The sequence below is a fragment of the Tachypleus tridentatus genome, chromosome 11, assembly GCF_004210375.1.
Source record: "Tachypleus tridentatus isolate NWPU-2018 chromosome 11, ASM421037v1, whole genome shotgun sequence".
Lineage (NCBI taxonomy): Eukaryota > Metazoa > Arthropoda > Merostomata > Xiphosura > Limulidae > Tachypleus > Tachypleus tridentatus.
Window position 1 is genome coordinate 47,924,087 of NC_134835.1, and position 27,498 is coordinate 47,951,584.

Below are 27,498 nucleotides of genomic sequence, written 5' to 3' on the forward strand. Positions count from 1 at the left end.
AACCCCTCCTGTTACATCAGGATTTGGTGTTAGTTCTCTAACATATAATTATATATTACCTATATCCAATAAAGTCAAGGTTTTCAGCTATCAAGTGATGTTTTGTATTACTTTGTATTTTGAATAGAGAAGTATCAATGTCAGTTCCCATGGGAATTGCAACAACAATCTTGGGTGCATTTGTAACGGCTTTTGTCGCAAAGTTAAAAAGCCAGGAAAATTGTGGTTGTTGGAGGATATTGCCTGCATTTTACATGTTATTAGTCTGTGTTCTTTGGTGCATTATTTAATTAAATTAAAATTTAGTGTGTCACTACTATTAGTATAAAAAATAGTCTTAAGTGTTCTTGACATTTGACACTAAGAATTTATTTATTACTACAAAAGTGACTAAAAATGTAAAAATAGGGATCTTTTTAAGTAAGTTAAGATTAAGTAAAATAAATAGTAATAATAACATAAGTGTTTTACGAGGTATGTGAGTGCATGAGCAGCTTGTAGTGGGTTGTGCGTAATATAATTTGATGGAGTTACTTGAACTGCACATGCCCCAGTTTATTTACACCTTATAATGGCATGAATAGTAATTGTACATGGTTCAAAGGTAATCAAAAGGGCAATAAAACAATAAAATTTATTTGTAAATGTATGCTGTTATGAACTTAAAGCTGCTTATGATTGATAAAAAAAAATTAGCTTCATGTTACAAGTTGAAGTAATTCTAGATAGAAAAAATGATTTAGATTTATTTCGTTTTTTTGTGTGTGTGTGACCAATCCTGTTTTGAAATAGGGTAGAGAAAATAACAGATAAAATACAGAGTTTAACTGAAAAAAAAAAAAAAACATTTCAAATGTATTTAGGGGGTTTTAGTGATTTAAGGAAATTTAAAATGTTTAATGAGGTAAAGTATTTTTAATCTTAACCTGAAAGAAAATTATTTTAGACACTGACTATTTGAAACAAATACATAGTATATTCATGACGAATCTTTATTTTGTTTATTAAAAGTTATCCAAAACAATGATTTTTTGTATGCATGTGAAAGGCTTATAATGTTAAATGAAATACTGCCAAATTTTGTAAAGAAGCTACACACACAATAAGTTAGAAGCAGTAAACCTATGAGGACTTTACATGAGTACGGAGGGTGGTTAGTCATCTTGATGAAACCTGTATCGAGAGAGTTTGACCCACTGTTATGTATCAGTTGGATAAGCAGGGATATTACAACGTAACTAAATTTAATCATCTTACTGAACATTGATCCAGATACTTCTGTTCAAGTATGTTATTTATGTGATTGTAGTTATTTTTTCATTTGACTTACTTAAAAGCATAATATCAAGTAGCTTTATGTAATGGAATATTAAAAAATTAGTGATAAGGAATTAATGATGTTAGGTTTTGTAATTTTGAATTAAAGTTATAAAAAATTTTATCAGTTGCAACTTAATGACTACACTTTTCATGTTGTAGTGTTTTGAATTCATGGCATCTTTTTTAATGTTTTGAAACACTTTTAAAGTTGATTTTATTTTGTAATTGAAAATATTATGATATACAGAATAATATTAGTCATTACATTTCTCTGTATTGTATCACTTAGATAAATAATAAGTTGATACTGAATATAACACAAATATTGTTATAAAGCTGAATTATGCAAGTTCATTTATCTAAATATCTGAAATGAGAAATACAAGCTTTTATAGATTTTGAAAATTCGATGTAATGCTATTATTATTACATTCTAATGTATATGGTATTGATTTAAAGCTTTTATTTCTAACAAAGTATTGTCAATTACCACATGAACAAGAAAAGATTCTTTTATACAGAAAAGCAAAATGTGCAGAAGTTCTCAGAAATTGCCTAATATTTGGGAAAAGTGATATAGAAAAGTAACAGTTTTTTTAGACTACTGGGATTTCTATATATGGTTCCTCCCTGACAGTTGCCTTCATTTCTATAGGACAATGATGTTTCAAGCCTAACTTTTTAGAGCAAAATGGAAAACATAAAAAAGAAAAAAACATTAAATGTATATATACAGAACCCTTCCTATGTAAACTTTTAGTAATCTTATTCCAAAAGTGCACACATACACACACATGCACATGCTTACACACCTGTAATCTCTTCCAAACACAAGTTAATTTTAGTTTCAATGTTTAAATTTAATTGTTATTTATGATGTTTTGCTGAAAGCAACACCTTGTTTGGATAAGTTTGAAACTTGATAGACCAAATGTCTAAGAACATTATATTTAATAGCTGATTATAATAAATGGAAACATTTTAAAGGGGAGATGAGGAAGCTGTAGCTAAAGCACAAGCCCAGAAGCTACTGCGAGAGATTGAAAGTCAGTTGGCAGAAGTTCAAGAAGATCTAGAGTCAGAGAAAAATTCAAGGATGAAAGCTGAGAAGCAGAAACGAGATTTAAATGAGGTAATAATGGTCACTTACTGTTCAAATTTGTATCTCCAAAACTAAGTCATGTTATTGTTTACTTTAGAAATAAATGAATTACCAAATCTTAATTAACTTAGCTATTTTAGAAAAACATTTTTAAACTCACTTATAATGTTTTAAATTTGTTAATGAAGTGGATCAGGAATAAGCTATTGTAATGGTGAGTAGTTTTTCTTTAATAATAATTATTGTTATATATTTGTCAGATTTTTTTCTAGGCTGGATGCTTTTACTGTAGGTATCTGTGACTTGTTAGCAATGCATTTCAAAAATAAACAAAGTGCACAGTTTTTATTTTAAAATAATATATTAAAGGAAGTCAGTTGTGTTGAAACTTTGCAAGATGACACTTGTGACCCTTGAAATATGGCCTGTTTTGTTTCTGTTTAAAAAATATGCAAATATATTTTGTAATTTCACATTTTATTACGAGCATAGATCAGATGACCAAAGAATAACATTGTAGTCAAAGAAAGTTTGGGAATTTCATTCTTTCTGAAGTATGAAATCTACCAGTTTAACCATTTAGTCAAAATCAGATGAGCAGCTGATTTGCAGCTTTTTGAGGAGGAGTGAATAAAATGTCTTGTGTAATTATTGTTTTAAAGGAACTTGAAGCACTGAAGAATGAACTTTTGGACTCGCTGGACACGACTGCTGCCCAACAGGATCTCAGGACGAAACGTGAACAAGAATTAGCCATGTTGAAGAAAACTTTGGAAGAAGAAGCCAGCACCCATGAAAATCAAATCAGTGAAATTAGACAAAAGTACAATCATACCATTGTAGAACTTAATGAACAACTTGAAGCTCTTAAAAAGGTAAGTTGTTGTCTTGTATTTACAACTGACCAACTGAATGTTTCCAATAAAAACAAACAATAATTGTTTCTTCCATGGTTTCTTAATTCTGAAATTAGAACTGAATAATTGAAGTCAGTTATTCTTCATTATTTGAAGAAATAGTTGGGTTTCTGGCTATTATTTTTCAAATACTCTGTTTTCATATTTAAAATACTTCTCCTGGTTAAAGATTGGAATAATTTTTCACTGTAAGAGATTCTAAATCCTAACCTTGTTGTAGAATTATTGATCATTTTTAGTAATAGTTGGAATTTTTTACATCTATAATAACTTGGGGTTATGATTACATTATTAGCTTTAAGTAACATATTATAAATATTTGATTGGTAGTATAAAGGAAATGCAGAATTGAAGTTCTTATATGACTTTTGCAAACAAAAATTGCACATTTTAACCCTCTTGGTATGGGCATTCTTTTCTATGTATGTCTCAAGGTTATTTTGAGTTGCATTCAAAATTGAAATAAACTACTAGTTTACCATGGTATGTGAATACACTTGGCATAAAAATGTAGCCAACACTCCCTAATTTAATATTAAATAAGTTTCAAGTTTTTAACTGTATAAGGCAATATTTAAAAAATCCCAAATTTTCCCTAGTATGAGGATTGTGATATTTGCCTTCTAGGTATTCTGTCTTCTCTAATTTATATACTCTTCTCCCAAAAAGTAGGAAATTTGATGTAAAAATTACCCATGATGTGATGATAGCCTTCAATTTTATTTAGTTAGCTATAAAAATAGAAAAACTCGTGCTCCTCTTGTCACTTCTTGTCTTTTAGAAATTCCAGTAGTTTTCTCTGATATGTTTAATACTATATTACTTACAATCAACAGAAATTCAAATTTCTAATCTACCAAATTATATATTTTATTATATTGTTTTCTGATAATTTATTTCAACTGTTTTTTTGGTGGTTACATAGTCAATTAAATTGACCAACCTCGTATAGACATATGGTAGAGAAAATGGCAAATAAAATAGTTTATTAAAAATAATCTCAGAAATGTATTTAGGAGATTTTAGAGATTAAAGAAATGAAATTTGAGATTTTTCAGACAAAGAACAGTATTTTTAATCTTAACATAAGTCACTTTGCAGAGAACATTTCAACTTCATATATTCATGAAGAAATTTTTGTAGAAAATACTTTATTTTAAAAATTCTGGTCTTTTTGTTTACAAATGATTTAAAGCATACTGAAAGCTTGTTAAATTTTGTGAAGATACATTATATATTTTAGAAGTTATAGTATGGAAACTATAAAGGTCAATTTGGGGTAAATTTTTAAGTTGAATTATCTGAGCTTGTAATTAGAAGGTTAAGGAATAGAAAATGTAAATTTTAAGAATAGATTTCACTGATGTTAAGACACTTTTCACAAGATTTTTGTGTGTTGTATATTTTGTTGTGTCTTGTGCCACATCACGTTCAGTGTCCCTCTTTTGTTCTTTTTACTTTAAAAGTGCAAATGATACTTTTTTTTAACAAGTTAAATAAATATAAATTTTAAATTATTTCTGAATAAGTAGCTTGTTTGAAATTTAGTTTTAGTTATATAATTATGAAATTGTTTCTTGGTAATTTTTATGTATTAGGGAAATTTTAAAGATTTTAATTCAAGAAAGTAGTGAGCAATTCATCTTTGAAAGGGAACAGTTTATAACCTTCTTTCTCAGAGCTTGTTTATATCATACATAGGTTTTGTATAAAGTTTTGAGAAGAATATCCAAAATTAATTGTAAAGGTTTTGTCTAAAAGTATGATTGATTAAGGTTGTCAAAAGTTAGTGACAGAGTTGACTTCTTTAACTGGCTCTCTTTGCTAGATAAAGAGTAAAATGTGAAGGTAGATGATGTCAAAAACAGCAGTAAATTTATTGGTATCTAATTTATCCCTATGATTTTTGGCAGATTCAATGTGATGCAGTGACATTTTGTAAGCCATTTACAAATGGGTCAGTGCATGATACCATTGAGCTGGAAGTTAAACAACAGATTGTTTTTATTTTTAAAGTAATTAGAATTGTATGTATTTCACTATGTTTTTGAATGTTTGTTCGTAATGAGCATTATTACTAGAGTAACAATTAAAAGTATGTAGTGGGTGATATAAATTTATGATTTCAGTATTGTTTGCTGTTAGAAGCAAAACACATTTCATTTAGTTAATTTTGATACTAAATAAAGTAATAGGAAATTTAAGTGAAATAGTTTAAAGGTTTAAAATTCATACAATAAAATGAAATATAGATCAACATGTGAAAAAATGTTAGAATAAGTATTGTTGAAAAGCTCGAAATAATACATGTAAATGCTGTCTATATATTTCTTTTCACATATTTTATATGTGTATAATAGTTAATTTTTCTTTTTGTAGAAGGTGAAAGAATCAAGTGATATACATTTAAGTGACAGAAGTAAATTTGTGAATAGTTTAAGAAAACCACCATATAATTTCCAGTTTAGTTACGTGTATAATATTAGAGTGAATTTGATGATAAACAGTTTTACTTTTGGGGTGGAAATTTCTTTTGTAATGAGACTTTCATAGACTGACAACAGACTATAACATTAGGTGCAACAGGGAATTTTGTAATGTGTCAAAGGAACTTCAGTAAAGTGACTTTTGCCATGAGGCTATTCAATCTTGATTTCCATTCACACTTTGTCACTTATTTATCTTACTCTTCTATCTCTCTGAAGTTTCTCAGTCATGGATTCTTTGTCCCTGCTGTAATTGCAAGGAGATGCCTGAACACAGGCCATTGACAAGGAAAGAGCTCACTAATTATATATATAAATTCAAATACTAATATTGAACTTAATGTCATTTACTAGCTGTGTTCAAAGCAAAAGCTTTGGATTAAAGTAATTAAGTAACTATAAATCAGTACCTTTAACTCTTATGCAAGTTTTTTTTTATTCAGTTCTTGTATTGTTTATTGTGACATACAATTTTGCAACTGTTTTTATTGATTATAGAGGTAGATTTTTAAACTGAACTGTGTAGTAATGTTTAGGTTCACTTATTTTGTCAAAAAACATAAAACTGTCCTGAGACTCATAAAACACATTAATCTGAATATAATTTTAAAACTTTTCAAAACTAAATTTAAACTATTTTTACTGTTATTTTGTATTTTTCTAGTCCAAATCTTCCATAGAAAAAACAACTGCCAACTTACAGTCAGAGAACAATGAATTGGCTAATGAACTCAAAACTGTTGCTGTAGCTCGACAAGAAGCTGATCGCAAGAAGAAACAATTTGAATCCCAAGTACAGGAGATTGGGATGAGGCTAGCAGATCTGGAGAGAGAGAAGCTTGATGCTACAGAACGTATACAGAAGTTACTGGTATGTAGTAAAGGAGAAAAAAGGTTGTTATCAAGTACTGCATTAAAACAAATTTAGACTTCGAAGTTTTTAATCTTTATATTTATGTGTTTTACTCTCCATGCATTTTTTGAGATATTGCAAAATTAATATTGCAGGTATAACTTTTTTCCTTAATTCAGTGTGTTTTTTTCATGTGAAAAATAACAGTAAAGGCATGTTGGATCATATGTTGCTTATTACAATAATAACAATACACAAACTGAACAATATTACTTTTAGATTTTACAGTTTTTGTTTTTTTGAGTTTCACATGTTGGGAAATTCTGTAGCTCTTGATTCAAACAGGAATTTAAAGATCCCGTTATTCAAGAGAAATTTAATTTTGTTTTTCAAGTTGTATGTTTAGACAAATCTTATAATTTATGTACTTATGAACTAGATGTACTGTAATGTCCTGTGATTGGTAGGGAAGTATTTTCTTTCTTATATACTTATGCAAAACCAAGATAATAAGCAGTTTTCTATTTGTTTTTAGTCTGAACTTGAAGCAGTCAATTCCCAGCTTGAAGACATGGACAGCAAAGCCACACAGGCCGCTAAGAGCACAAGCACGTTGGAGAGTCAGCTCAGTGAAGCTCAGGTAGACATTTTTGAATTAATCGTTTTATAGGTTGTGTTGTATGGGATATATTCTAGGAATAAACCTGTGATAGTGTTTTTAACTCCTTCCAATTCTGGTCAAAGTAATGATACTCTGATTTAAAAATTGCATTTCTACCTTCAAACTTTAATGAGAAAATATATTTTTAGTGTATTTCAATTATTTTCTGAAAGAAAGTGGTGTAAATATGTTATGAAAATATAATGTAACGGCTATTTGTTATTTTATAAGTAAAAACTAAACAAAATGTTTACACTTCAAATTTTCCAGTTTCCATTAGCACTTGAATTGCATACTGTTTTTGTTCTTCCTTTGTTTTGAATAGTTGCTATAAACAGCTTAAAAAGTAAAGTATATATATATTTCTAGCACCTGGAGATGGTATAAGCTTAGCCATAAGTTTATTGGTTGGTTTGACATGCATAATATGCATCTCTTAAAGATAGTTTTGAAAAGTTGACATGCATCCTAGCTTTGAAAATAGGTGAACTTTTTTGCTAAAAATTATTGTGAAGGAGAAGTATTAAGCTTCAAATTTTGTGTATAAACTTGGCCATTGATTCCACTGCATTTTTACCTTTACAAGTTTTGAAGAATAGTCTGGTAATTATGAATTTGAAGGTTGAACACACTGTATTTTTGAAATAGATCCCAACTTCTTAGAAACATAGGATTTTTTGATGACTTCTGATAGCAATTTACTTTTTACTGTATGAGCTATGTCCATATGAATGGTACAGAAATATTATTCTACAACAGGTAATAATACTTAGTATCAAATATAGTGATATGAAGGGCAGTGTGTATTTGTAATGTAACTATTGTAAATCATTGTTTTATTTTTAGTTATTGAATAATGTAGTAAAGGACAGTAGTACAAAATATGTTTATAAATACAAAACAAGTAAAAATTTATTGCATATAAAATAAAACTTTGTTTTGATAAAATCTGGGTTAAATTATTTCTGTCATTTCTTAACAGCTTTTTCCATCGTTTATGTAGTGTTCATACATAAACAAAAAATTACATGAGGTATTATTAAAATAAAAATAACAATTTGTAATTTTATTGGGAAAAAAAGGATACAGTTACAAGAATTTTAGCTTATGTAGAGAAAAGTAGGAGGTTAAATGCAGAGGAAGTTTTTATTTTTATATAAAAAATGTTTGACATAAATTTTTGTAAATTTTATAAGCTTAATATTGAAACAACATATAATATTTAGAAAATGTGTACTATGTTTCATGTAATATGAATTTAGTTTGAATTTGGAAGAAATATGTGTGGCAAACTGAAGCATCCATAAAGCCAAATGAATATCTGCCTATGGTTAACACTTTACATTATAGATTTTTACAGGATCCACTACAGGTAGAAATCTGACAGGAACTTGCACTTTATATCTGCTAGTGGTTAACACTGTGAATGACTGCTACACATGATCTACTTTAAGACAGACTTGGTAGCAACTAGCATTCTGTATGCACATGAATATCATTACATATGCTAGTAGTTGTTATTCAAGGCATACTACAGACATAGATGTAGTACAGATGGCCTTGTAATTAATTCCTGACCATTGAATAATCATTTACATGTTATACAGGATCACCTAAAAAATGAAACAGGTTTTAAACTAGTGGATAATTGTGTACTTTTATTACATGCTAAAAGTAGATAATTTTTTACTTATTGTTATATAGGATCTACTACAAGAAGAGACTAGACAGAAACTGGCCCTCAGTTCTAAACTCAGACAGTTGGAAAGTGACAAAGACAATCTTCAAGAACAACTGGAAGAGGAGGAAGAAGCTAAAAATAATTTAGAAAAGCAAGTTTCTACAATGAGTCAACAGGTATATTGTTATTTTCTGTGTGTAGTTTTTGTAAATTAATATATTTTATAAAAAGTAATGGATAAAGATTTGTGGAGTTTTAGCAATAAATATGAGAATCATGACTGAGATTTCTGATACTTTCTTCTTTTTATAGTGCATGTAAATCTAATGATTCTTCGCATCACTACATAAACCTTTTCAGAAATTTATTAATATTCTAGAATGAAATATACCAAACATTTTTACACAGTTAAAAATGGTTAAGTCTAGTTTATAATAATATTAATCTGTATTTTTTACAATAGAAAAGAAACAACTTGTATTATTTTCACTGTTAGACAGTCTCAGTAAAAACTCTTGAAAATAACTGCATTATAATAAAAATGTAGTTTCTTTCATCAGAGATGAAAGAAATTTAAAAAGTAAATGGTTATAACAGATGCAAGACTTGAAGAAAAAAGCAGATGAAGCAGATGAACTTTCCACTTTGCTGGAAGAACAAAGGAAGAAGATGAACAAAGATATGGAAGCCCTTCAGAGACAGATTGAGGAACTAAAGACTGCAAATGATAAACTGGAAAAATCTAAGAAAAAACTTCAGTCTGAGGTAAGGTTATTAATTTTTTTTCAGAAGCTCTAAAAATTGTTGTTGAAATACTTTAATGTGCAAAAATTAAAAAAAGTTGTGTAGTATACGAAGGAATTGTAGAAAAAATATTTTATTGGTACTTTATAAAGCTGGTTTAAATATTGTTTTCATCTTTGGAAACTTTTGGAGTGTAATTCTAAATTGATAATTAAAAAATTCATGATTATTTTGTAAAGTTTTTCCTTTTTTAAATTAACTAGTTTTAAAACAGGTGATATGTTTTATTCATTAAATATTATTTTGAAATTTTTATTTTTTGTAGGTAGAGGACTTGACTGTAGAACTGGATAGTCAGAGATCCAAAGTATCAGAGCTAGAAAAGAAACAAAGGAAGTTTGATCAGATGTTAGCTGAAGAAAAAGCTGTATCTGAAAGAATATCTCAGGAGAGAGACAATGCTGAAAGAGAAGTCAGAGAGAAGGAGACAAAGATTTTATCTCTTACACATGATCTGGATGAAAAGCAAGATCTGTTGGAAGAACAAGAACGACTTCGTAAGCAATTGCAGTCAGAATTGGATGAGCTGATGAATAATCAGGGCACTGCTGACAAAAATGTGAGTTTTGAAACCCATCTTTAATAAAGGCTAATCCTCTTTAATGTATTTCACAGTTGCAGTTTATGACATTTCATTTTTATTGATGGCATAAGCAATTTTTCTACTGTTTGTTACAAAATTTTGGTTTTATCTGAAAGTGTCATCATTACTGAGTATAACAACTTAAATAATATTTATCAACTTTTGTACTTTTTGTTTACAGAAGTATCTTTTGAACAATATTATTTTAGCATTAGAGCATCTTCTTAGTTTGATTTTTTTGGAAACATTAGATATATTTTCTAAATTGTTAATGTTTTCCAGGTGCATGAACTCGAGAAGGCCAAGAGGGTATTGGAGAGTCAACTAGCAGAACAGAAAACACAGATAGAGGAGCTTGAGGATGAACTTCAGCTGACAGAGGATGCTAAGTTGAGGTTGGAAGTTAATATGCAAGCTCTTAAGTCACAATTTGAACGAGACCTCCAAGCGAAGGAGGAACAAGCTGAAGAGAAAAGAAGAGTATTAATAAAGCAGGTTTGTTAGTCTAAACAAATATTTTCATCTCTTCTGATTAGCTCTAAGAATTAAATTTCTCTCTGGTATTAATTTGATATTTTTTATTAGTTTAACAAGATGATCAGTATACATTTACATCTGTATTATTAAAACTTCTTTTTTATTATTGTTTTCACAAATAATCAAATCAGTTTACCCAATTCAACAGTAATAAAATATAATAATATTAATACTACTTTATTCAGTATTAAATAACTGGATAATAATTTTAATACACTTAATTAGTGCTGGGATAGCTTAACTTGTTGAAATGATTTTTCGATAGATTTCTTCTGCTGTTTCTTTTAGTTTTTAGATGTTTTCTGCTCCATGCTAAGCCCCATAAAAGAAGTATTTGATTAGATATTCAAATACTCATAGTATGTAAGTATATCTATTTTTCATGTAGCTGTGTAATTATATTAATTTTAATAATTTTTCTTCTTAAATTTGTCTCTGTACTATAAGTTTGCAGTCTGTACTAATTTAATGTGTTTCAGTTTTATATTCAGCAAGATTGGTACATGTATGCTATCAGCTCTTAGTTATGTATTCATTTACAGTAAAATGTACTATTCAAATCACTTTGGTAAGAGCAGAAAAAACAAGCTAAGAGATATTATCAGTTGTAATTAGAATATGTTTGACATCAGATCTAACAGCAGAGTAGATTTTCTCTTGTTACTTACATAATGTGATTTTAATATAAATCATGACTTATTCATGTAGTCACCATAATTTATTTTTGATTGAGTTGTGCTCATCAATATGCTAATAATTGATTCCCTTTTTATAACATTATGTGCAGTGTTTGATAAGTTCATTTTATGTTTTTAACTGTGTTATTAGTTAGTAATGTTTTATTTATTCATTATAGATGCGGGACCTGGAAGCAGAGCTCGAAGATGAAAGAAAACAAAGAGGAGCTGCCATTAATGCCAGAAAGAAGCTAGAGGGAGACCTTAAAGACCTAGTGCAACAGCTAGAAATGGCTAACCGCCTTAAGGAAGATGCCATTAGACAACTGAAGAAACTTCAGGTAATTTTTTTTTGCTGGTCTGGCATGGCCAGGTGGTTGAGGTACTCAACTTGTAATCTGAGGGTTGCAGGTTCGATTCCCTGTCATACCAAGCATGCTTGCCCTTTTAGCCATGGGGGCATTATAATGTGATGGTCAATCTCAGTATTTGTTGATAAAAGAGTAGCCTAAGAGTTGTCACTGGGTGTTGATGACTAGCTGCCTTCCCTCTGCTAAATTAGGGATGGCTAGTGCAGATAACTCTTGTGTAGCTTTGTGCAAAATTTAAAAACATTTTTTAAATTTTTTTTAGTGTCATAGGTTATACCTTGTTTAATTGTGACAGGGGCTAAAAAGAGAGGCCAACTAAATAACAGTAAAAGTATTAAATATTTATTACTATTTTGTATCAGAATGTTACAGGTGCTACAAAAAATGAAGTTATCTTATTTTTTGCACATAGTTGACAGTTTTACCAGGTGTTTATACAAGTATATGATTTTTTTCTGTAAGTTATTTTACTTTTGATGATCACAAAAAAGTAATTTTATATTGAAAACAACTTACCTAGTATTGAAATTAATGTGACTCCTTTTGTTTTTGTAGTTTTAGTTGTAAGCATAAGTTTTATTATGTTATCACATTGAGCAGTATTTATAACATATCCCTAGCAAGTAATTATGAAGCTGAACTGGATACTGAAGAATCATGTGTAGAGGGTTGAAAAATTTATTTCATTTATGTTTTCATGTATAGATAGTATACAGAATTCTTCTAGGTGGAATGTTTTCTATTATGTTCACAAGCGTTATTTTTTTGTTTTACTATTTAAACAAGCTCAGAAAGACACCAATTTGGTTTGTTGTAAAACAAGTACTTTCCAGTAGACAGTGATAATTATACAATCACCAAAAATGAATATCATTTTTGATTGCATTACACTGTACAAATTGGAAGAAAATTGGAGCTTTATATTAATTTGATGGTAAATTTTTTTTGTAGAATCAGTTAAAGGATTACCAGCGTGATGCTGAGGAAGCTCGTATGTCCCGGGATGATCTGATTGTCCAGGCAAAAGAAATGGAAAAGAAGTTAAAGAATATGGAAGCTGAAACAATCCAGCTTCAGGAAGATCTTTCAAACTCTGAGAGAGCACGACGCACTGCCGAAACTGAGAGAGACGAATTACAAGAAGAGGTTAACAATAATAGTTCTCGGAGGTAAATTTTTTTACACTTTTAAGTTATCCTTTTTTGTTTTTTTTATTATTAAGCCTATTTGTATGGTTTGGGTGAGGGCATCAAAGGGTGCACAACATGATGTTTTTTTAAAGCTACATTCAAAATATAGTTCAACTTTATTATTAGTATATGTTAATAAACTTGGCATCAGAACCCAGTTTATAATTCAAATTTGAATATTTTTACTTAAAACTGCTCACTTTAGAAAATTTGTTATCCAGGTTGTTTTTTCTTACTTTTGAAATAAAAGCAGGAACAATGTTAAAAAAAAAAAAAGAGGCTGATGGCCAACATTAAGAGTCTACATGTTGTGGTAGCTTTATGGTGCCATCATCAGGAGTTAATTGTTCATTGCTTCCTTGGTATTTTGTAAACAACACTACTTTTTCTTGCTTTTGAACACACCTGTGGAAGAATGGATAAGTAGACTATCAACAATTGTATATCATGAGCTGTGGCATTATTCATGAAACAAATTACAGTAAAGTCACACATTTATTGTTCCATTTTATAGTTACATGTGGAAGAATGGACAAGTAGACTCAACAATTGTATATCATGAGCCATGGCACAATCTGTGGCATTATCCATGAAACAAATTACAGTAAACAGTCACACATTTATTATTCCATTTTATAGTTACATTTGGAAGAATGGGTAAGTAGACTATCAACAATTGTATATCATGAGCTGTGGCATTATCCATGAAACAAATTACAGTGAACAGTCACACATTTATTATCCCATTTTATAGTTATTGCTACAAAAGTATGTTGTTTAACAAACATATTATTAAACAGACAGTTCTTTCACACACAATGAAAATATGTCAGTGGCAAAGTTTCTCTTAAATACATGTTTGCAGAAGATATACATAGCTTGCTTGGTTCCAGTCACCAACTTCAGAATGTTTGGTTTTGCTATGTTATTGAAGTGCATGAAATAAAGAATAAAATGTGATGCTATGATACTTAATTTTAATTACTGGATCAAAAGTATAATATAGTAACTACTTTGTATATAAATTGTTCAAGCTCTAGATATAGAAATTTCGTAAAGATATATCTTAAGAACAACTAAATCTTCCTTTTGCATCTCTGAAATAAGTATTTTATGCATACAAAAAACTTATTGAGTAGTCTACATACAAATTGCTTTAACCTCAAAGACCTTATTTAGATTTTGTGGGGGGGGAGATTTTAATTTAAACTGTATGAGATTGAACAGGTCACCATTGTATAGCTCTTAGTGTACAGCATGAGATTGAACAGATGTGAGAAAAGTTTGAGCAAGCCATTGTTTTACAGTTTTAAACTGTATAACATGAAGTTTAACTGGCCAGCATTCTGCAGCATTAAACTGTATAACATAAGAGTGAATAGACCAACATTTTATATATTTCTAAGTGTGTAACACTAGACTGAATTGGCCAACATTTTTCAACTTTTAATTGTTTAATATTAGACTGAACTCTCCTAGATATTGAACATAATAATCAATAAAATACTTTGTCAGAGATAAGCTTAATCTAGAAATTCAAAATGGTACATTCAATGTATACAACAGAGAATAGCACAGAGAAACATTCTAATAAGAGATTGATTAGGTTTTACATTTAGAGATAGTGATAACAAAAGATAATTATTATCAGATGTTATCATTAATTTGATATTATGAAGTTAAATGTAAAAGAAGTAGAGATATTCAACAAATAAAATACTTCACATGTGGGATGTCATTAACACATAGCATCAGTAGTGAAATAAAGAATAAATATATAAAGTATCTAAAAGGTTTAATTAAACTAATTAATTGGAGCATTGGCAACATTGTTTTGAAATATAATGGGTTGGAATTGTTTATTCAGTTTGCCAAGAATATTTAGTTTTAGAAAATTAAAAAATAAAACTGAAGCAGAAGTTTCATAGTTTCCATCTCAAGATTTACGAAGTAATTTATGTTAAAATCTTTTGTTGAAGCATTTGTTTGATATTACTTTTGTCATAGCTCACTCCTACAGGAAGAAAAAAGACGCCTGGAAGCTAGAATCCAGCAACTGGAAGAAGAACTGGAAGAGGAACAAAGCAACTCTGAGATCATGATGGAGAAAGCCCGGAAGGCCCAGACCCAGGTATCTGTCTTAGTGCATCTAAATCATAAAGCTGCAAGATATTTTAAGCTCACAAGCTCCAAACTAAAACTGTGTAATGTATGTGACAACCATGTTGTTGTTGTTGTTTTGAATCTGAAGACTGTAAGGTCCAAGCTTTTGTTTGATTAATGAATTCTGAGGGTCGAACATCACAGTATCCTGATCTACATAACTCTGTATAACATGGCTCAGTGGATGGTTTATTGAAATGTTTGTGTGTTTGAAAGCCATGCAAAAATCAGGTTATAAGCTTTTGGTAATTTAAAAGCAAAAAATAATAAAATACTGCATGTTATTACAATACATAATAAGTTTATTATTGTAAGTATTGTTAAACTTTTCAAAGTGATGTGTAGAACTTGTGCAGCATTTAGAAACCAAAAGTTTTGGTAAATGAATGTGAGAGTTCAATTTCTCTTCAAATATTGATTTTATAGGCCTTGCTAAATTACACAAGTCAGAATATGAGGATTCAGCTGGGAACTTGAGTGCAGTTGATATAATGATCATTAAAACTACAAAGAAAATATATTTGAGAAGAGTTATGATAAAAATATGCCTCTATTGAAAAATTATGTTAAATTAGATATCTAAATTTCTTGCTCTTTAAAATTATGATAATACATAATATTATATTTTGCAGTAATCTGTAATAAAGTTTTCTGCAACATTCTGCCAGTTTATTACATTTTGCAAATAAAAATTAAATAAAACAATTTTTTGTTTTGGTGCTTGAACAAATTTTTAAACTAAATATTTGAATTTTTTGTGCCCATATCCAACTGACAAGTTTTGATCCATGATTTTGTAGCTGTTACTTAGTATGTCCCAGTACATACATTGGATAAAAAAAACTTGTTAGAAGATTTTCAATCATCACTTAAAGTACAATTTTTCTGTGTTTTTTTATAAATAAAATTAATTTAGTTTCAAAAAAGTGGGTACTTGTTTTCTTGAGAGCTTATAGGTAAGGGCTGAGTAAGTACTGAAAGCCAGTGATTCAGGTTATCTGATGAAAAGGACTAAATTGTAAATTGTTTGTGAATGTGGTGGAAAAATAATAGTCGCTCTGAGAGTGTTGTATGTATAAAAGAGCTTATTTAATTATTGTTTGAAACAAGAATTCCTGTTTACTGTGTATTAACTCTACAGATTCTTGTATATATTATTTAACTACAAATCTAGATTGAGCAGCTAACTACAGATCTAGCAAGTGAACGCTCTACTTCTCAGAAATTGGAAAACAACAGAATGTTACTAGAAAGGCAGGTAAGTCAATCTGGATGAAGCATTTATGTTGTACAGTGTTAAGGGTGTTCTAAAACCAAAAATGTGTATTGTAGCTTGATAAAACAGATTTAGGCTTACTATTCCAAACTGGTAGCAGCTGCTGTATTATTGAAGTGGAAGCAATAACCAAGTTAGCACTTGATAGTGGACAAAGTGTTTTATAATAAAAGTAAATTTAGGCTAAGAGAGTTAATTGCAACACCTTATTGTAATGGAAATCATAGCATTAGTAACAAAAATGAAGTTCTGATGGAGATAGTAATATTAGTAGCAAATACTGTTGTAATGGAGACAATATTAAGTATGTGGAATATGTCAGTTGACCAACTTCTTAACCATCATAAAATATTAGGGAATAAATATAAATTTTGCTTTTTTCATGCTATATATATACACACACAGAGACAGTTAGAGTTGAATAACCAAAAAAATCATAAGTACTGATACTATACAATTCCATTATAATTTATTAAGCTTAGTAACTAAGATGTACTTAAATTTAAACAAATATGAACCTTTGAGCAGACTAAAGACACAACCTACCTTTCCCAGATTTTTGGTTGAAAGAACGTGGTAGCCTTTTCACAGATTAAAATAGCTGAGAAAACCACTGGGGTGACATTATAAACCATTGATTGGTTATTCACGTTTCATATATTGAAATAAGTGTATATAAGGAACCATTTTCAAAAATGAAAAGTGGGGAACCAGACAACAGTTTTTGATTCAGTAGGTAAGCCATATTTCAGCAAAATAAAAAGATACAAGGTTCTTATTTTATATTCTAGCTTGTTAATATTGGTAATTTGAGTTTCTAATTTGTGCAAAACTATAGACTTAGTATTTTGACATCAGAAACATCTAATTTTAAATAGTGCTACATTCAACATATCATGTGATTCTATAAAATCTATTTTGGTGTATTCTTTTAAAATTTACTTATGTAATGTTATAGCGTGAATTATATTTTACAATTTGATTTCAAACGTATTGACACAAATTCATAAAATAGTAGTTCAATAAAATTTTGAATCCAAGCCAACAAATGTGATGACATAACCTTTGACCCACAACCTGTTGTGAAAGGAATTCAAAACCAAAAATTGTAATAATTATGTTTCAAAAATAATTCTGCCTCTCAAAGGCCAGCTGCTGGTAATATCAGTATTTCTGAAAAAAAACCTTGACTTTATTGTTTGTTTACTGTAAATATGATGTTTAGAACTATTATGGTTATGTTTGAAATGAAAAAAACAAAATAAACACTTAAAAAAAAACATTTTTCAGAATATTTTATACCCTAGAAATAAATGTATGTTGATATTTTGTAAAGGTAATTTGTTTTGTTATCATATGAATTGTATGTTATTTATTAGAACAAGGAATTGCGAGCTAAACTTCAAGAACTTGAAACCTGTCAACGTGCCAAGACAAAATCTGCTATTTCTGCTTTGGAGTCAAAAGTTGCTCAACTGGAAGAACAATTAGAACTGGAAACGAAGTGAGATCTTGCATATTTTTATTTATTTCTATATATAGAACTAGGGTTAGCCATTCATATTGTGAATTTATAATGCATGATACCTTTTAAGATTTAATTCTGTTATTTGCCCACCAACATTTATTTAGCATTTAATGATGTATTATCATCATTTAAGTACCATACAAGTTAATATAAACATTTTGCAACATCATCATATATCTAAATCCTGCCATTACTGTGATTCTTTTAATGTTTGTTTTCACTAAAGGTCATGTTTTGTTTTGTTTTGTTTTTGCTATAATAATTGGTGGAGAGGACATTAAGTTCACTAAAATGTTTAAATGTTCCTACTCTATGAGGATTCTAGGGCTGTCCTGATCTAACACTATTATACATTTACTTTTACGGCCACACAAAATATTTGTTCTTTATCATACATCCCAATAATGTGGAAGGTTTAAAATAGAGAATGCACAACCTTAATGCTACAAACTAAAAATTGAGTGACAACTTGAGCTAAAGGGAGACATTATGCTGTGTGATATCCATAGTGCATTTTAAACAGCTATAAAGACTTAATACACATAAATTATAGAAAAAGTATTATTATTTCTTAATTCTTGTGTCCTGTCGAGTTTATTTGTGCAACATTTAATAAGTGTCATTATTTAATGCCATTACGAAACATAAACTGTTGATGGGTATTGCATCTTAATAGAACAAAATATTTTATCCTTTTTTTGCACTGACAACTGAAGTTGGCATTATTTATTTATATAAAAGTATATTAACCAAAATTTAGTTATTTTCATAAATAATGTAGGATACCTTTGTTGCTAGGGAGAGACAAGCTGCAGCAAAGTCCTGTCGGAAGATGGAAAAGAAGATGAAAGAAGTGGTGATGCAGCTTGAAGATGAACGACACCACGCTGACCAGTATAAAGAACAAGTAAGTTTCTTGTGAGGTAATTCTTTGTGAACATTAAGATAGTAAAGTAAAACATCACTCTGTGTTGTTGAGAAGTCCAGTATAAAGAACAAGTAAGTTTCTTGTGAGGTAATTCTTTGTGAGCATTAAGATAGTAAAATAAAATATTACTGTGTTGTTTAGAAGTCTTTTCATGGTTGTAAAGTGTGAGTTCTTGGGAAGTAAAATAATCATTGACACTAGTTGGATGTTTTCAATTTCATAAGCTATTTGTGTGTGGGAACAGATATTGTTCTAAATGAAACTACTTCCTGGACTTGTGAGCCACATTGTGTTATTGGACCAAATAATTCTTGTTTTATGATTATTATTAAAATACTTGAGAATAAGCTTGTTTACCATGAATGACGGAGTGAAATGATCATTCAGTGTGTTTTGCTCAACAGTTATTTAATGTTTTTGTGTACTTCTTTAGACAATTATTTTTCAAATACTCTTTCAGTAAAGTTAGTAATGTGTTAAGTGCCATCTAGATCAGTAATAACTGACAAGTAATGCTTTAAATATCCTTGACTAAAATTTTCTCAATAATATAAAAATTAGATAGTGACAAATTTATATTAACCTTTAAAGACCGATTTCACATGTTTTTGTAAGCACGAGTTTGTGTTCATTATTGTTGTAGCTACTGAGTTATGTTTTCTGAAGTGTTCTTTTTAAAAAAAACAACTAATGGATTTGAACCAAATATGTAAAAAGTTGGAGCAACACTTAGTGATCAGTTTTATTTTACATTTTTATTTATTGTATAATTTTATATGAATCTGTGTTTGTGTATGTGAACAACCAGTGATTAACTGATGTTATTTAAGTAACATCGAAGGTCAAATCATTATTTTGTCATTTACAATAGAAAGTTTCAAATTATGATACTTAGTTTAGTAAGATAATTGTATTGTAATTTAAAAAGCTAGTTAATTAGGGTGTCAAATAATATAGTTAAAAGATGTTTCATCTTAGCAGGAACCGTTAATAACAAATTTGACCAAATGTGAACTAATGGTAATCAAGAGATCAGCTGATAATAGTTAGGAGAATATACATATATATATATATACTGACAAAAACTTTAATTTTTATGATTGATTGGTTTTTGTGCTGCTTGGGAAGTAATCACTTGTGTTTTGTCAGTTTGGGTGTTATATATAATACACTTCTCTCAGGATACATTTTACTTGTTGCACAGGATAATATACTTTAGGTGTCATATGTAGCCATTAATATGACAGTTACATAAAGGTGTGCCAGGTAAGCTTTATTTGGTTGAAAACTATCTGTTTCCTGGACATTAGAACTATTTATCTAAAGGCTAAACTTTTATGTCGATGGATGAAAACTGACTACCATTTTTGTTGTTAAAACAACCATCCACTTAATTCATTGGAATCTATTGAGAAAAATGTTGGATGGGAGGACAAAATACTATTACCAGTAGACTTGATTTGAAATTGTGTTGTTTAACTGATTGATTAACAGAGTTAAAAGTATCAAAATACAGAAATTACTTAAAGTGAAATGGCATAGAATAAAAAATAATCATCATAGAGGTATATTTTAAGTCTTTTGCAATCCACTTTGACATTCTCCATTAATTTTGTGTGTGAAATTATTTAGATGGATCCTAAATTTCACAGGAAAGATGTGACCCAGTGAAAGGTATATGACAGACTTCTTAATTGTTTTAGTTACTTTTCTGGTTACAAATGCAAACATATTTCAAGCATATTAAACGTTGTATATTCTGAAAACATTTCATTCCTCATGTTGTTTGTGGGAGTGGAAAATTGTGGAACCAGGAAGTTCCAGACACTTGAAATCACATAACTGTGTAATTTTAAATAGTGTTTTTTTATATTAAATGAATGAAGTATTCATGTCTACCTTTTTAAAAAAGACCCTCGTACATACTGGTATGTATAAATATTACTTCAATATTTAATGAAATAGCCAGCTTGTACTGGTCCAATCATTGCAATTATAAGCATTGTAATGTAGTATCTGTCTAATTCTTTTGGGGTATGACCAGTTTGTATTCAAATATATCTCTAATTTTAATCATTGTAATGTGAGTTATAGTGGTAGAAGTCCAGTGCTTACAGATTATAACAGTACTGAATAATACAGGATTAACTAAATTACACAGAACCTTCTGACTTCCATGGTCTGCTTATGCTTTCAGACTGTCAACCTTTATGACCAAAGGACCTAGAACCCTTCAAATGTTTTACTTGCTGTTCTCAGCCCTGATTTTGAGTAACATTATTATAGTCAAACATTGAAAATATGCAGAACACATTTTAATATCCTGGCAAAAAATAGTGCATGTCCTTGTAATATGTTTCTTACCCCAGAAAATAACAGAAAGTACTGGAAATATAAAGAAGTGGGTTTAAAATGTCTGTTTCAACATAATGTGATATAAATTAGTTAAACAGCCTTATGTTTGGATTTGGATATAAACAACATTAGATGTCTCAGTGTACATTACTTTTTAATGTCATAATAAGCATCATTCTGTGGAGTAGCTATGAAAAGTGTTAGCTGTATTAAGTGTTTGTTTTATAATGTAACCTTCAGGTGGACAAAGTGAACAGTCGGGTTAAGGCTCTGAAACGTCAGTTGGATGAAGCTGAAGAGGAATGTTCTCGGGAAAAAGCCCAGCGTCGTAAAGCTCAGCGTGAGGTGGAAGACATAATGGAAGCTAATGAAGCAAAGTCTCGAGAAATATTAAATTTGAAGAATAAGTTAAGGTGTGATTGATTTAATTTTAAAAGACAGAATGAATATTTCTTAAAATCAGTTATGTAAGAGTAAAACATATAACAAATAAATTTGTGGAATTACTATAAACTAATGTCGATAATTGTGTAGCTAAAACATTTTTTGAATTTTTTTTCACCTAACTTCTTTTGCTTTTTTTTGCTATCCTATACTTGCATATCAATGAAACAAAAATTATTGTATGATTCTTTATATTTCTTTATAAAATGTACCCAATAAGTAAATATGTATCTGAATTTATACTTGTTATATATTATTTCAATGAATTACAGTAAAGAATAGGAATCCCTTTTCGTCAGTGTTTCTCACATAATTCAGAATAAGTCTGATAAAGATCAGCACAAACACACCGTTTTAATTGATAATGTATAAGTTAACTGGGGCATGTAATTAAAAATAAGTAATGACTTATCTTGGGCAAATAGCTTTTAAAACATGGAGGGCTACTCAAATTACCTCAGGCAACAAGCAGAAGGGATTAAAGCTTGTGTTTAGATGTGTGTGGATGAAATATTTCATTTGAATATACAATCCTTTTTGGTATTATCTTGTTAACTGAATAAAAATATTCTTAAAATCTGTAACAGTTACTTATTTTTGGTAGGCTTTTTTGTATTGGTCAAGCAGCTGGGAAAACTATCTTCAAGATTTTACTTGTATATGTACAGAAAACAAATTTTCTTTTGTGAAGTGAACTCTTTACATTTCAGGCGAGGAGCAGGTGTGTCTGGAGGAAGTTCCACATCTCTACCAACTTCTCGCTATTTAGGAACTAAACGAGGATCTTTAACTTCCTCTGGTGGTGTAGATGACATCACACTCTCTCTCCAAGATGAATCCCCCACTAACGACAGTCATGTTTAATGAAACACCTGATTGGTCTGGTTGCCACAGGACTACCACCTGAGTATTACAATATGAAAAAACAACAACAAGAGACTGGAAAGTATGTGGATAAGGAAGACTAAAAAAAGGACTGAAGACTGGTTGTTAAACAATCTTAATAGAACATTCCTAAAACTTGGAAAGGTGTTTACTTAGCTTACATTTTGTTACTATTCAGATACCTTATTGAAATATGAACATTATTATTCCCTTTAGCCACCTGTACCAAGAACTGTTTTATATCAATATTAACTTGTGAGCATTCCTTACTGAAGCCTAATTATGTAGTTTTGAGTCTGCATGTAGGTTTAAATATTATTGGCTTCTTACAACAATCAACCTTCTGAGGTATAGTGTAAAAATTATGATGTTTTTCCTCTTCCTGCCAGTTATAGAAAGAGCTGAATGATAAAACTTAAAATTAAATTTCCTATATTTTGTACTATAAGGTTGTGACATATTTTTGGTTTTTGGAATACCTCTTCTATGTTTTAATTGTTGGAGAATTAGTAATACTACCATCTTTATTAGTGAACAAACAGCAAGTAAACTGAACTCATGAGAAAAAACTACCATTTTCAACAGAACTCTAAAGTGACAATTTTTCTACATTAGGTGTGAATGTATTTAATTGTAGTGACAATTTTGCATGTGTATACATTGACCTGTGTTGTAAGAGTTTCTAAACATTGATCTAAGTATAGTGAGAATAAGCAGGAGTTTATAATATTGTATGTGTTAAAGTTCTTGCTTAGCAAAAGCAGTTGTATCTGAATAACGTATGAAAACAAAGTTGTATAATGTAAATTAAAACACTAGTTTTAATGTAAAGGACCTTGCACTTTTTGGTGGTTTTCTGTTGCATTTTTCAGTGGTATTTTGTTGTTGGTACTTCGAAAATTCATCTATAACTGTATTAGGAAAATGCTTTGATATTCTTAAACTTAAGTGTCATGAAAAAATCAATATAAATTTTGTTATTGAATAATAGAAAATAGTGGCAAAGAATATGTCAAAACCTGCTTACACTTTCTACTTTTGGAAACATTAAAGTATAACAATGAATACTACTATTTATTGGTTTAAGAGTAGTCTCAAGATTTGGCAGTAGGTGGTCTAGTCTACCTCTGCCAAATTAGGAATACCAAATTAAAGTATTCAAAGGAATGTAACAAGATATGATTCAAGAACAAATTTTCCACTGAAGAAGGCAATCATGGGCTGCAGAAATGTGTTGTGTCTTTTGTATTAAAAATAATGTTTAGTTCATGCTTTACATAATTGTTCTAGTGCCTTAGTTTAATAGATTTGGACATGAATAGTTTGTGTATTTCCATATATTTAAAAATTGTACTCTGAAAACATAAAGTTTCAAACATTATATTACTGTAAGCTGAAAGTTATGCTGCTGGTTGATGGAAAATATATATAGGTTGATGTAAATGAAATATTTTAACATTGGTTTTAAGTGTATTATAATTTATTAGTAAGAGCTTGCTAACAAAAATGTCAGAAAATAAGAACATTGTAAGTAAGTTTAGATGTTTTATGTTTTTAGGTGAGTTACTTTTCAAAGTATATTAACACTTTCAGTTAAAATATCATAATCACTAAATGAACATTTTAGATTTAACCAGCATCAGGTTGCAATGTTTCAGTGGTTTCAGTTGTTTATACTGCAGGCTTGATTTTTACTTTTGCTCACCAATCTGTTAAAAACGATAAAGATACATGAGCCAATTAATGGGAAGAAGAAGCACGAACACATGAAATTTTTTGTATGAAGAATGGAAAGTTATGTGGTAGATCACAGAAAGCTATTTTTATAAATGATGTACGACTTTTTTCTGTCTTTAAACACCTTCAATACAGTTCAGTTTGTTTTAAATCTTTTTGACATTAAAATTGATTTGAAACATTACTTAATTACTACTTGTAGTATTTTTGTTTTGTGAGACTGGCCTTTGGACAACTAACTTTATTCAACAGTAAAAATATTTTGTAAGGTATAGTCCAGGCTAAGGTGATAATCAGTATTTAACTTGCTACATCTGCTAAGATGGTGCTGTTGTACACAAATTGAGTAACTAAATAGTAGGAATATTGTTTAATTCTTTCTGCAGCTATAATAAGCCCTGTTTGGATGTATGGAAACAAAATATATTCTGAGTTGTTTAATGCAACTTGTAGTTATATATTAACAAATAAAGCAGACTCTTTGGATACAGTATAAGTCAATTCATTGTACTGTGTTGTGCAAAAAACTTCATGAAAACATCATTTTTGACATCTAAATTGTATATTATTTTTTTTGTTTGGTAAATTGCTAATAGAAGTTTTTCTTTACCCTTCACAACAGTACTCAAGTAATACTTCCAGAATTTTCAGTAATTTCATAACATACATTTTAATCAACATTTTTTATGCCTAATATAACGTTGATAAATAACTCAGATGTAGCGTAATTTATAACACACGTATACACGTTTAAGTCGCAACTTGTGTTTTCGTGTATACAGTATTCATACGTGTATATAAGAAACCTTCAATAGAAAGTTTAGGACTATCATAAAGAAATTTTCAACCCAGTGTGATAGATTTGGTTCCATAGACTAGAAATGTTTGCTTTTCTATGAAATTTTTTTATGAATTTAAATTTTTTTAAATTAAAATTTGCGTGTATGCAAAGAGCACGTAATTTTGCTATCAATACAGAGACAGTATTATAGGCTAAGTTTATTTGACCACTGTAGATGGGTTACACAAAATATGTCCACCACCACCACCACTTGTTTACTTGTCGAGTAGAAGCTTATTTTTGTACTATCCATTTATTGTACTTCGTTGGTTCAATAAAAATATTTGCTGAACGTTTGGATTTATTATATATCTTGCTAAATGTGTGTAGGAAACTCGTTATAATTAATGATCAGTGCATACATTGCTGAAAGAAGTTGGTAAAGTATGGTACCTAATGGAGAAGTGTGTGTGTGTGTTTGTTTGTTTGTTTGTTTTATGTGCTATAGTATGAGGCAAAGAGCTTCATTGGCAGTGTGGAATAACCAGCAATGGAAGAATACTGGAAACTTGTATAGGACTGTTTAAGAATGTTGAGATAAAAATTCTTATGAATCTTATTGGTGTGATAAACTGTTGTGAACTTGTACTGTCTTGCTTTTCCCAATTTATGTTGTACATGATTTTACTCGATGGTCTTTAAATTGTAAATTCTGCCTAAATTTAATGACCTGCCTACACTTCTCATGTTAATTTTCTTCGTTGGTATAATATGGCCCATAATAATCAACTCATTTTAATGGTTTTCTTTATACTGTTGTGTGTTTAGTGTTTGTAATGAGGACATTCATCGCTTTTTTAAATGTTGTGCATGATGTATTACCATGTTGTGAGCCCTTTGTCATTCCGTGATATTTACATTTAGTTTGACCCGAGGGTTGCGGTTTTCATGTACTTAGCAGGCCTGACAAGCTCTGAACTGAGTTAAACGTGTCGCAGCAATGGATATAGCGAACATGATTCAAATTACAATTTCCTAATTCTTGAAGACCCCTAAGGAATTATATAAAGAATGAAGCGTAAAATATATAATAGACCTAATACTTATGTCGCATGACAAGTAAAATAATTGTAATCGTATTTTTCCAGCTTGACAAAAGCGTTCACACCATAATAATAATATTAACACTATTGTATCGAATGTTTTATCAACGTCGTGTTTTTAAAACTTTCGACACCATCACATTTATTTTTTGCATAATGGCATAAGTTTTATAGTTAGTTGTTATACTTGGGTTTATAGCGGTTGTTAAGTAATGTTGAATATCACTGATATAGCGTGGTCTTATTTGGCACGCTATCTCACACCAATCTTCTCACGTATAACGTATACACATTAGGTGTTACATTTAAATAATACTTTATTTTTGATGTATTTTGTCATGATATAAATTAAACAATGAACATGAGACGAAATAATTTTACATTTAAATGATACTTTATTTTTGATATATTTTGTCATGATATAAATTAAATAATGAACATAAGACGAAATAATTTTGCAGATGTTTTATGAAGGCACATTAATTGCATAAGTAAAACTGTTACTATATGAAAGGATGGAATGTATATCTGAACGAATGAGAGGACATTACTTTTGTATTTCTTTATATTTTTAAATTAAATGTTATCTCTTTGCAAAACTATGAAAATAATGACGCTTGAGCATACGAAGCGCTGTAACTTCATTTTTAGACAATGGGCATTATGTTGTACATCTCTGGCTTTGAATATTATACAAATTCAGTTCTTATAATTATTTGTATGATAGAAGTCAAGCGAAATGCGAACTTTATAGCTGGTGTAGTAAAGTTTACTTCTGTAAATCCTACCTTGTCATGTAAGAAAGAGTTACTTTCTAATGCCAAGAAAGTTTTAAAAGTAGAGAAATGTGAATATTCTCATTTTTGCAGTGCGTTCTTGATAAGTTTAGTTCTAGAAATGTTTTATTTTCCATAGGTGTGACGTTGCCATGAAAATAGGTAGGTAAGCTTTTACTTGTTTGCAGTTAAGCGCAAAGCTACGCCCCTCAGCATAGATTCCTGTAAGTGGTGACCCGTGAAGGGGAGAAGAGGATCCTGGTGGTTGATGGGTCCAACCCTACAACACCACTTTGACCTTGAATTCCTGTAGACGAACGGCCTTGGGTCAACCAAATAC

The 27,498-nt window shown here is 29.6% G+C and overlaps 1 pseudogene across 1 annotated transcript in view; it reads left to right on the forward strand.

Annotated features, from left to right (window-relative positions):
* The window catches only part of LOC143232105 (uncharacterized), a 68,346-nt pseudogene extending 42,715 nt beyond the window's left edge, over positions 1–25,631 (forward strand). Inside the window, exons 22-37 of the transcript XR_013017378.1 lie at positions 2,308–2,452; positions 3,085–3,297; positions 6,490–6,696; positions 7,214–7,318; positions 9,044–9,196; positions 9,618–9,785; positions 10,090–10,383; positions 10,690–10,902; positions 11,801–11,962; positions 12,944–13,161; positions 15,190–15,313; positions 16,520–16,603; positions 18,001–18,125; positions 18,948–19,056; positions 21,673–21,845; positions 22,587–25,631. The product of XR_013017378.1 is annotated as an uncharacterized LOC143232105 (transcript). The remainder of the gene's footprint in view (positions 1–2,307; positions 2,453–3,084; positions 3,298–6,489; positions 6,697–7,213; positions 7,319–9,043; positions 9,197–9,617; positions 9,786–10,089; positions 10,384–10,689; positions 10,903–11,800; positions 11,963–12,943; positions 13,162–15,189; positions 15,314–16,519; positions 16,604–18,000; positions 18,126–18,947; positions 19,057–21,672; positions 21,846–22,586) is intronic.
* Positions 25,632–27,498: the final 1,867 nt, after the last annotated feature.